Source organism: Melospiza melodia, chromosome 4 (genome assembly GCF_035770615.1).
Source record: "Melospiza melodia melodia isolate bMelMel2 chromosome 4, bMelMel2.pri, whole genome shotgun sequence".
Taxonomy (NCBI): domain Eukaryota; kingdom Metazoa; phylum Chordata; class Aves; order Passeriformes; family Passerellidae; genus Melospiza; species Melospiza melodia.
Genome location: NC_086197.1, coordinates 76,724,918 through 76,736,024, shown reverse-complemented (window position 1 = coordinate 76,736,024; position 11,107 = coordinate 76,724,918). Strand labels below are relative to the sequence as shown.

The window sequence follows — 11,107 nt, the reverse complement described above, 5'->3', positions numbered from 1 at the left end:
TATTTTCCAGAAGAAAAGGCAATGATTCCTTTGGCAATTTTGACTGGAACAGTGAAGCTATTTGTGGGCTTGTCCTTAACAGAGCAATGAAGTGTATAAAATTAAGTCGAAACACTGATACATGTGCCAGCAAACAGACTTCACATATGTACTGATCCAGTGATCTATGTTGAGCAATGAGCATATTCTCCTGGATCATTGGAGGGAAATCACTGCAGAACGGCCTTTCTGGGCCATTGCCATGAAGTAGGGTGTGTTGACATGTGACATTCTGAGGGATAGGTCTACCCTTCCTGTTAACCCATACCCACCTGTTAGCTCACTCACTATCTACAGCAAATGGAAGACACAGCTGACAAAGCCGCTTTGGAATCTTGTTTCTGACAAGGGGCACATCTTTCATCAGGCTCTTTATCGGCCACTTTGAAATCCTTAGAATGATCCCTAGCATTGCTTTGAATCAGGCCAAATCACATGTTTTCTGAGCAGTTCCTCAGCACCAATCAGGAATTACCACTGATCATGCTATTGTGCACATGACTGCTCTCTGCTGTAGCTTGTGAAATGTTAATGATATAAACACAGGCCATGTGCTGCTACTTGTTCCAGTCAAAAACTGCCAAAGCCTTCAGGGCTGTTTGGGATCACTAATGTGTCCCAAACCAGGTGCATATGGCCTGATACCAAGTAAGAATTTAATAATTTCTACTTGAATCTGATGCTGCTTTCTTATGTAGTTGTATGTGGCTTCAAGTAAAATCAGTAGGGACTGACAAGCAAGCAGGCATCTGTCTAACCTGAGACAGGAATGTCTTTAGGCAAGAAAATGAAATAGAGGAAGATTTCTTCCATAATCCCATTTATTGGGCATCATGGAGGCCCAAAACTGGTGAATTCTCAAACTGTCAGACAGACACTGGTATTTTATTGCCCAGTGGCTAGCCTCATTACACTCCATTTCTGTAGGGGATTATTTCATTCCACGTGGTTCCCTGGAACACACACTCTCACTCATATGCTCTTGCAGAGTGAAAATGGTAGCCAGATGAAAGGGGACGCTCCTGGGGCCCTTGCCACCTGCTACGCTGTCCCAAATTTAGCCTCTTTTTTCAACTGTAATAATTAACCAGGGACATTTCAGTGCCTTTTCATCACAAAGGTACTTATATGTACCTTATATCACTGAGTAATTCTATACTGAGAAACAAATAAATAAAAATTTTTCTGTGATACGTTATACTACTATCTGAGGGATTTGGTTCAGAACAGATTTCACAATACAGTAATGCTCATGTGGATTTTAAATCTGAGTGTTTTGGAGATACAGGACGCAGCATCTTACTGTACACTAAGGATATAAGCATCATATAATCCAAAATAGTCTGGCCACAAATCTTATAATTTTAAGGTGTTTTACTTAAGTATTTCAGAGAAACAAGCAACAGAAATTAGTATTTCTGGATCCCAGAGTTAGGGCAAGAGTTCCCCTTGCAGGCAGGGTGAACTGGGAGTTTGAAAGGATGTGGGTGTGGATCTCCAGGGGAGGCTGATTAGGATCACTGGGGCCTCTTTTTCTTAGGGTTCTGACATTTCATACCTCAATGTATATAGGGAATTTCTCTCACATATATAAATCTAAAGAAGTGACTTTCACCTCTGGTATACTGGAGCAAGACTCAATTGTTTATAGCAACACTTATTGACAAACTTTCAGTGCTATTGACATCTAAGGAAAAAAATGAAGTAAATTGAAAATAGGTCTCAAAAAAGAGCAATTAATTCACCCCAGGGTTTAAAAACAAATTTCTGTTTTCTGTATTTTCTTATGTAACAGAACACATCAGTTGTGGTACACACTACTAAATCTCTTTACTTCTGATAGATGTATTATAGTTGCCTCTCCTCCATCCACCACAAGCTGCCTTGTGGGATGGTGGGATTCAATCAGTGAATATACAGCTACTTGAAAATAGGTTTCTAGTTTTGGGCAGCCCACTAGGCTCTCCTTATATGGGGACTCATCATATAACCAAAAAATAGTTTGTGTTGGAAGGGACCTTTAAAAGTCATCTCATCCAACTCTCCCTGCAATAATACAGGAACATCTTCAGCTGGATCAGGTTGCTGAAAGTTCAGTCCAGCCTTGAAAGTTTCCATGGATGGAGCATAATTTCTTTTATAAAAGAGTGAGACTTTCCATGTAAGCTTATTCTAAGGGAGATATTCAAAAGAAACACAAAAATGCAGTCTAATTCTGCCTTGCCTCACTTTTGCAGCCACTCAGGGAACATACTAACTAGCTTTGTAGATCACTAAAGTTATCTGCCAAAAGCCCTTTGTCAGTAAGGGGAATGCTCTCTCTGCCCAGTAAATGTTACCGCTTGTCAACAGTTTATTTCATGAGAGAGAATCTTTCCCCTCATGGTATTATACTTTCAACATGTCTCAGTCTTCATTAATGTTTTAAAAGAGTTATATTTTTCTTTTGCTTTGGACCAGTCACTTTTAAAATATTTTTTCCACCATAAATTCTTTCTACTGGAAAGAATAAAAAAAAAGTTTCTTATCATTTTACTAGTGAGGATCGGTCCGTAATAGCCAAAATATAAATTAGAAGCAGAGCAGTGTAGATATTTATACCAAAAGTATTACATGATATGGTTGTATTTGATGGGAAATAGCTGGATTGACAATCCAGGAGGGCCTAGGCCACTTCTTCTAATTTTATGAACACATAGTATTAGGAGAGGTATTTATACTTACTATATTTATTATATTGTACCACTAGGTAGAACATGTCTTAGCATTGTCTTACAGAGGTAACAGAATAAAGTATCTCCCAGAAGAACTTAATTTATGACTTCAGAACACTCCTTTGCCACAAGATTCCCTTTTTTAATATAAATATAAGCAAGTCAGTCCATTGTTACTGTACAATGTAAAACCTTACAATTAGGTGGTGTGGAATCCTCACTAAAAAATAATGGTTCACTACTTTTCACAGAAGCTGATACAAAAACAAGATGCTGATAAGAGCATCATGGTTCTTGTGAGATGATAGAGCAAACAAACTTTTAAATTGAGACATCCTGTGAGAATCAGGTTCATGATACGCTGGTCTGTATTAAACTAACTTAATTACTTCATTGAAGTTTAAGGAATTTTAACTTCTTTTTTTTTTCCTGATTTTCTCTCCTGGCCTTCTCCCAGTAAACAATTTTAATATGCTATTAGACTGATGATCAAGTCAGATTTACTCATAAGCTTCTTAATCCTATTTAATCCCATGGAATTGTTTTCCTATAATAAAGAAAAGACAGTGCTTTTCCAAGCATGTCGTGGTTTTAAATGTAGATATGATTTGCCCTGTAGTGAAGATATGAGATATAAGAACCTACTATGTAGTTTGATTTTAGTATTCTGTTTTTGTTATTTGGACTAATCTTTTGTTAGTTTGCTTACAAATTTTTGCTTGTACAGAGAGGCCAGTAGGGCTGCAGTGTCATTTCCTTAATTACAGCACTGGATTTTTTTCATTGGATAGCTTATGAAGTCATTATCAGGCCAATGAACTCATTGTTCAAAGCAAACAGGATTAAAGTTCCACTGTGCTTCAATAATAAGAGACTTCCTAACCTCCCTTCAGAACCCACAGTTTTGCCTATCTTCACTGGAATTTTGCAAATTAAATTTTGATTCTGACCTTGTATAAGACCAACATTTCCTCTAGGAAAGTTTCAACAAATCCATCTCAACATTTCAGCTCTGACCTTCTCTCTCAGTGGAAGAAAGAACATTTCAAAAAATGTTAAGCAAATACCATGTGAAAATATGGGTGGTTTTTTACCTTCAAATCAGGCAGAAAGTTGGAGCTTTGACTTTATGGGATGACTTTCTGTAGGACAGATAATGAAACTCAGATAAGGCTCTCCAGCTGCTTGAAATAGAAAGGTAAGAACTTAAAACCTTTTTTTTTCTTTTTTTTTTTTACTTGACAACATGCCTGTAAAACAGAAAAAAACCCATTTGCTCTTTATCCATGCTCAAAGGCACTGTTGTGAGTATCTTATTACAGATACTAAACCACATGGTTGTAGTCAAGATGAGTGTATTCTTCGAACAGAAAAGACCAATGGACATGACAGTGTTGGAAAAAATATTCTGTCAAAGGAATTAAAGAGAGAAATAAAAACCTTAAACATTTTGCTTTTGAAAATTGGCATGATGAATCTCAGTAAAACTTTCTTTTATATCTCATGATTTTGATTTGGGGACTTAAAATTTTTTAGACTTGAAGATTTAACAACTTACTTTACCAACTCACATGACTACTGTCACATTTAAATGCCACTGATTTTCAGCATACTGTCAGAGACTATTCTACCTAGAGGATCAGAATCTGTTTTACCTGTGATATCAGTCCTCGTTCACTTGGGCATGTCACTTAGGCATGAGCTAAGAGATTTTCTTGCTACTGAACTGACTGAACAAACAGTCCATGTTCACTGTAATTGCAAATAAGATGAGAGTGTCTGTGTTTGGGAGGAGAGTTAAAACTATTGCAGCTTTTCATGCCAAAAAAAATCTCCCTGTGTATGAATTCAGTGTTGCTGGCAAAACCCCAGTCTGAAATGGGTTTTCTTACTCACTTAACATATTCTTCTGGTGTGAAGGAATAATTTCCAACTAAACATCTTACAGAAAGCTGCTTGCTGATTTTGCTAAGCACACTTACTGAAAATTAGTTCTTCTAATTGCCAAAAATACTTCTTTTACAAATGTTTCTTACCTCGATTCTAGCCAGCAGGCAAGACATACTCTGATGGGCAGAGGAGGTATGAATCAAGTCATGAGGTGAGTTACTACCTTTTATATTGCTTCTAAAATGAATAGATCCTCACAGGTATCAAATTAAATTAAAAATATAATTCTGTATAAATAATCTGTTAATGAGATTTCTGTTTCTGTTAATTTCCATCAGAATGGAATGTAATGATGAGGTAAAAACTAATTACATTATATATGTAGTCTTTCACTTCTGATTGCGCCTCAAATTATTGTTTTAGTAATGTACAGAATACGTGCTTAAAAACTAGTTTTTCAAAAGCAGAACTTACCTGAACTATGTCATGCTTGAGTTCCAGTGCTTCTGAGAGTTATTGAAAAGTATAATACCTCATAACTACATTCTATAGTCTTCTGTTGGAACTATTTTCTTTCCATAAGTGTATGACATTTTTCTCAGATTTTATTAATATCTTTATAACTACTAGAAGGGAAAAAGTAGCTGAGATTACAGTGCCTCTGACAACTTAAGTTCTCCTCCCCAGAAAAGTTTTATACCTGTTAAAATCACGTTACTCTTAAGTAACAGGGGAAAAAAAAGAAAAAGCCTTCTCCGTTTTTACTCTGCTATCTTTTGGTGTTGTGGATACCTGGTAACACTTCAGCAGATGAAAGATCAATGGAAACATACACTTTGACTGTGACAGGGTTCGGATCCAGCCCTATGTGTATGATTGATTTTATTACCCAATTAATCTACTCCTCCTCTTTGAAAAGGGTGACATCCCAGATATAGATTTGGTTTAAAGAAATAAAAATAATGATAAAATCTCAAAACTCAGTAAGTACAATACTTTGGTAATTTTATTCTTAACATTAAGGAGATCAATTTTATAATGGATATCAAATGTTAGCTAAAGTCTATGAATATATATATAGAAATATAAAAATACCTGTTTTATATATATATATATATATATATATATGTATGTATGTATAGGCATATATGAATACATATATATACACACAAAGATTTCATTTGGATTGAATTTCATTTTGTGATGCTTTGCCTACCATTGTTAAAAGTTTGCTTTTTAATCAGCACTTCCAATACTAAAACAACTATTTTAAGAAACACAGAGATGAATGACAGATTTTCCATGACCAGACTGTGTATTAGTTAGCATTCAGATAAAAGCTGATGGTTGCTGGACTTTTGATTTTGAGATGTGATTGTAATGTTTCAAGAAAATCAAAATTATAGGAAAAGGATGATTAAAGATCTCCATCTAAATTAAGCTTTGTTAAGATGTTTAAACTAAAATGTATATACAGAAAAAATAAGAATGCAGCCCTGAAAGTTGTTGTGTAAAACCTGTTTCAGTGACTGCACTCAAATTATATGTCAGAATTACTGGAATAGAACTCTATAGGTAAAGAAATCTTCTCTTCGCTTCTTTGTTTGCTTGGTTGTTGTTGAATGCAACAACAAAACTAACTTTTTATGCAAACTTTAAATTTGCATAAATGTTTCAATCCAAAACATTTGGGTAAACTACCAAATATCTTTAATTTCCCAATTTTTTCTAAACATCTCTGTTGATCCCCTGACCAGCTACATTAATGAAGTTTGAATATGTGCCTGGTTACTGTTACCAGTCATTTTGATGAATAATATGGCTGCAAGCAATTAAAATTTTCATATAAAAAGGAGTTGGCTTAGAATTTGAACTTTCAAATGACTACCAACCAAGTTAAGAAGAAAATTTCTTCTTTAGTACAACAGTATGGTTATACAGGTATGAGAAATTGTGTAAAAAATACTTAAAACAGGGAGTTAGATGACAGTTTTTCCAATTATTATCTTTTCTCTTCAGAGGTGTCTGCTGGAAAGGGAAGGTGATGATGCTCACTGATGATACTGGCAGTGACCTAAGGAAGGAGAAAAAGCAACAGAAATAAATTCTTGTAAAAAACCAGCCTGACTTGAGAGTCTTTATTCAGAGAGCACATAAAGACTTCTTGTATTTTAGTATCATCTGGCAGAGGTTAGCAAAGTAAAGATTCAGGAAGTAAAGATGAAGGAATGCTGGTTTGGGCTGGAGTGAATTTCTTCCCAGTGGCTCGTATGGGGCTGTGTTTTAGATTTGTGCTGAACACAGGATTGATAATAAAGCGATGGGGGTTTTTTTATTGCTAGAGCCAAGACCTTTTCTGTCACACTGTGGGGGAGACTGGGGCTCACAGGATGCTGAGAGGAGACACAGTCTGGACAGGTGACCCAAACTGACCTAAGGGATATTCTGTATGACATCATACCCAGTATATAAAGTGGGGGGAAGAATGAGGAAGGGAGGGGACAGCCAGAGTGAAGGCATTTGTCTTTCCCAGTAACCATTATATGTGACAGGACTCTGCTCTCCTGGGGATGGCTGAACACCTGCCTGCCCATGGGAAGTGAATTAATTCCTTGTTTTGTTTTGCTTGTGTGCATGGCTGTACTCCCTATTAAACTGCCTTTATCTCATCCCACGAGTTTTCTACCTTTTACCCTTATGATTCAATTCTCTCCTTGGTGCTGCTGTTTGTGTGAGTGGCTGCATGGTACTTGGCTCCTGTCTGGCATTCAACCATAACAGAAGGTAAAAAGGAGTGTGGAGCACATTGACATTTAAAGATATCAAGAATACAAGGGTGCAGAATAATACCTAGAGCACAGAATTTTGGACTTTGATATTTACCATGCATGCATTGCAGAGGCAGAGATAGTTGCAACTAACAGTTCAAGAGCAAATTTGCTGGACAGCAGTGATAGAACAAGAAGAAAAAAAAAAAAAGAAGACAAGAAGGAAAGAAACATAGGGAAGAAAGATCAAATGGCAGAATCATTTGCAGGCAGAAAGAGAGAGGGATGAGAGATAATCATGCCAGAAAACGGCAGACATTTGTGACCACGAAAGAAGAAAATCAAAAGGCATGTTGCCAAAGCATATTCAGGAAATAGAAAGGTTTTGCTATCTGTCAGGTGGTATCTGAGAATAGTTCAGTCAAAACAAAATGTCTCACAGACAATTTTTCCTCTTATAAAGCTTTGGTTCAATTGCTAAATATATAGTTTACATCAGTATTAATGTCTCTCGTAGATTTCTGTTGAAATAGGTGAAAAGAATGAAGTTTATGTATTCAAATGGAAAAATACAGTAGAATGGATTATGCATAGAATCCTACACCACATATTTTTAGCAAATTGGTGCAGTAAATGCCAGTGAAATTGATCCTGCAAACATAGAAAAAACTTACAGAATTTCAGATAGTCATGCACTGATTTTATGGATCTCTGGAAAAAGACTGCTGAAGTCACCAAGGATTAATAGCAATTCAAAAAGCAAAAGAACTAGTCTCACATGGAGGGCTTTATGATAGGAATATTCTGTGGCATCCACAGAAAAGGAACTTCTCAATAGACAAATATCATATCACCCAGCTTCAGGATTATGTGGATTATGTGTTGTTCACAGATGAGAAGAATTCTAAACTAAGTAATTATGTAAAATTGTATGAAGCCATGTAGAATCTGATGCTGATTTCCCAGGTGGTTTTGCTTTCCTCATACTTCTCATTACCTTTAAGTTTTGCCTCCTGCTAGAGGTAAACAGGATAAGAGTAATCAGCCACTAGTCAAATCCAGAATGGCAAACAGCCATATTCCTACTACAGAATTTTTTACTAAAGGAAGGTAACAGATTTGTTCAAGTTGCTACATAAAATATGAGTTGCTGAAATATTTTCTTCTTTTAAATGTTCACTACAAAAGGGATCAGAACAAAGGTCTGTAAGCTGAGTGATCTGCACCTCATCTTTCATTTTAAGATTTAACAACCTTGCACAGTTGAATCCATCTAACCAACAAAAAAACAAGGCCTCTAACAAAATCTTTCTTTTAAAGTGTGCTTTCAAGTTTCCTATTTTCACTTGGACACTGAAATAAAACCAACAGTTTTAGTGCTAGTCATTTCCTCCCCACCTAGAAAAACCCACAGCATAACTCCTTTGTGGACTATATGGAATATTGAAATATTTCTGTATTCATAATCCTACAATATATGCTAATTGAATAATACCACAATGAACACTACAATGATTTGTCTAAATTCGGTTTTTCTTTAGACAATATTGAAGACTTCTATGAATTTGAACAGAAAAATACAGTCAACAAGTTTGCAAGGCTTAAGCTTAGTGCACAGAATTTTGCTTCAACAAGGCTTCTAAAATTGACAAAATATATAACATCACATTTGTTAGAGCAGTTTACACAGAGAAAGATATCCAAAAAAATGTACTTCTGATGAAGGTGACAAGTAATCTAATGAGCTTCCTTAGAAAGAAAAGAAAGTCCTTCAAGGATGACTGAACCAGCCTAACTTAGATATTTTCTAAGCTCTTTCTGAAAGAGGCTTTGTTTCTGTGTTGAGTGTAAAGAAAACACAGTGGGAGAAACAAACCAAGAAAAGCAGCCTCTGTGACTAATCTCCTTTGAGTTAAAACATATTGATTCAAAACTTTGTGGTGCAGTGTTTGTTCACTGGTCAAAGCCTGAAATGAGTACCAGAGCAATTCAGCTACAGAATACACATGACTTTGATTAACCATCAAGCTAACAGAGAGAACAATCCCATCCCCTCTAGAGAAGGGGAATAGAAAACAATTTCTAGAACCTTTCAAATCAGGCAGTTAGTCTCTTCTGTCCTCTAGCTAATAAGCTACTCCCTGCATGAATCCTCTTTTTGACTGGAAGCCTTTTAAATCTGCCAGCTGGAAAGCAGGCTTCCATGTGGCTTCTCATCTCTGGCACCTATTTGTCTTGACAAACAGGGCCAGCTGCACTTCTGGGTCTTTAAAGAACTATGTGGCCTCATATATTTGCCCCACATATATCCCTGCAGTTAAAGAAGATGCTTTAACATCCCAGCAGAGGATTCACCTAGTGCAGAAACTACCCTGTACTTGCACAGGCCTTTCTATAGCTCTCCTCCATGCAGAGTCTAACAAGGAGATTTACCTTAAACTTTCAAACCTGTAGACATTCAGCTCGTTTGAAAAGATTGTTACAACATACCATCTGTTCTCAGTCAAAGCAAATTCTAAACAGAATAAAAATAACTTTAAAATCATCTTTCTGCTCCTTCTGACATCTCTTGAGGTTGAGCACAGAATTAGACCTCCATGTTATTTATACAGCATTCTGAGGCATGCTGGATGCTTTGTAGATCAAATTTAATGACATTTTCTCAGACTTTAGAAGATAGTTTAATTTTAAACTAACTGCAAGTTATAAAAACTGAATAAGGGAGGAGTGAAGGAGGAAAAATGTTACACTAATATTAAGAAAATATAAACATACCCATGCTTTGTAATTATCATGTAATAATTCTGCTCACAATTTTTGTTGTAGTTTATTTTTAACATGCTCTCTTCTAGGCTGAAGGTTAAAAAATTGCCCTCTATATTATCTCCGTCCATGATTTTGTGGCATCCTGAACTGGCATTTCTCTCCCTTTTATTAAATTACCCATAACAGAAGCCTATCAGTCTCTACTTATATAGCTTTACAAAGCAGACCACTCAAAAACAAATTTGTGGTGTGCATATAGCGATATAAAAAGGGAGAAGCATGCCATATGGGGGAACGTACTCACTGTTTATCTTAGGTTGAGTTTCTTAGTAAATGGCAAGACCAGTTTAATGAAAAACCCATACTGGAAACACACACAAAGCCATAAAGACTCAGATTGTCCTTTTTTTAATTAGTATTTTCTGTGATCTACTGTTATCACAAGTATTGTTACAATGTGCATCATCACCCTACCAGAGCAAAAACTGGACAGATGGGACTAGATATGGACTTTTTTCTTAATCTGTTACAAAACTTAGAAAATAAAGGAAAAAAAATGTTTGAGTGTAATCTATTACACTCAGCATTCAACAAACTCAGTTGCCAAAGTAGTCAGTCTAAGTCACTGGGCAACTCCTTTTTTTTCATAGTTGAGGAGGTATGATGCAGAGGATCAGCTCACTTGCTCTCCCTCTTTGGCAGAGGCTTGTCTTCTTTGCCACATCTTGGTCTACATATCTGGTTATTTGCTTTCTTCAGAGATCTGCAGTTTTCATTTGTTCATACCAATTGGGTATGAGTCTTATGTTTCATAGGGCAGAGGCATTTTACTTGTACAAATATTGTTTCTAATGCACATTGGACTTAAATAATTTGTAGTATATTTGTGTAAAGTTATGAAAAATACAATGGATTTATTGAGGTAATTGG

General features: G+C 36.0%; 1 long non-coding RNA gene across 1 annotated transcript in view; it reads left to right on the top strand.

The window, feature by feature from the left end:
* Nucleotides 1-4,564: 4,564 nt before the first annotated feature.
* The window catches only part of LOC134418092 (uncharacterized), a 93,038-nt gene continuing 86,495 nt past the window's right edge, over nucleotides 4,565-11,107 (top strand). The window contains exon 1 of the long non-coding RNA XR_010027689.1: nucleotides 4,565-4,854. This is a non-coding gene — a long non-coding RNA (uncharacterized LOC134418092). The remainder of the gene's footprint in view (nucleotides 4,855-11,107) is intronic.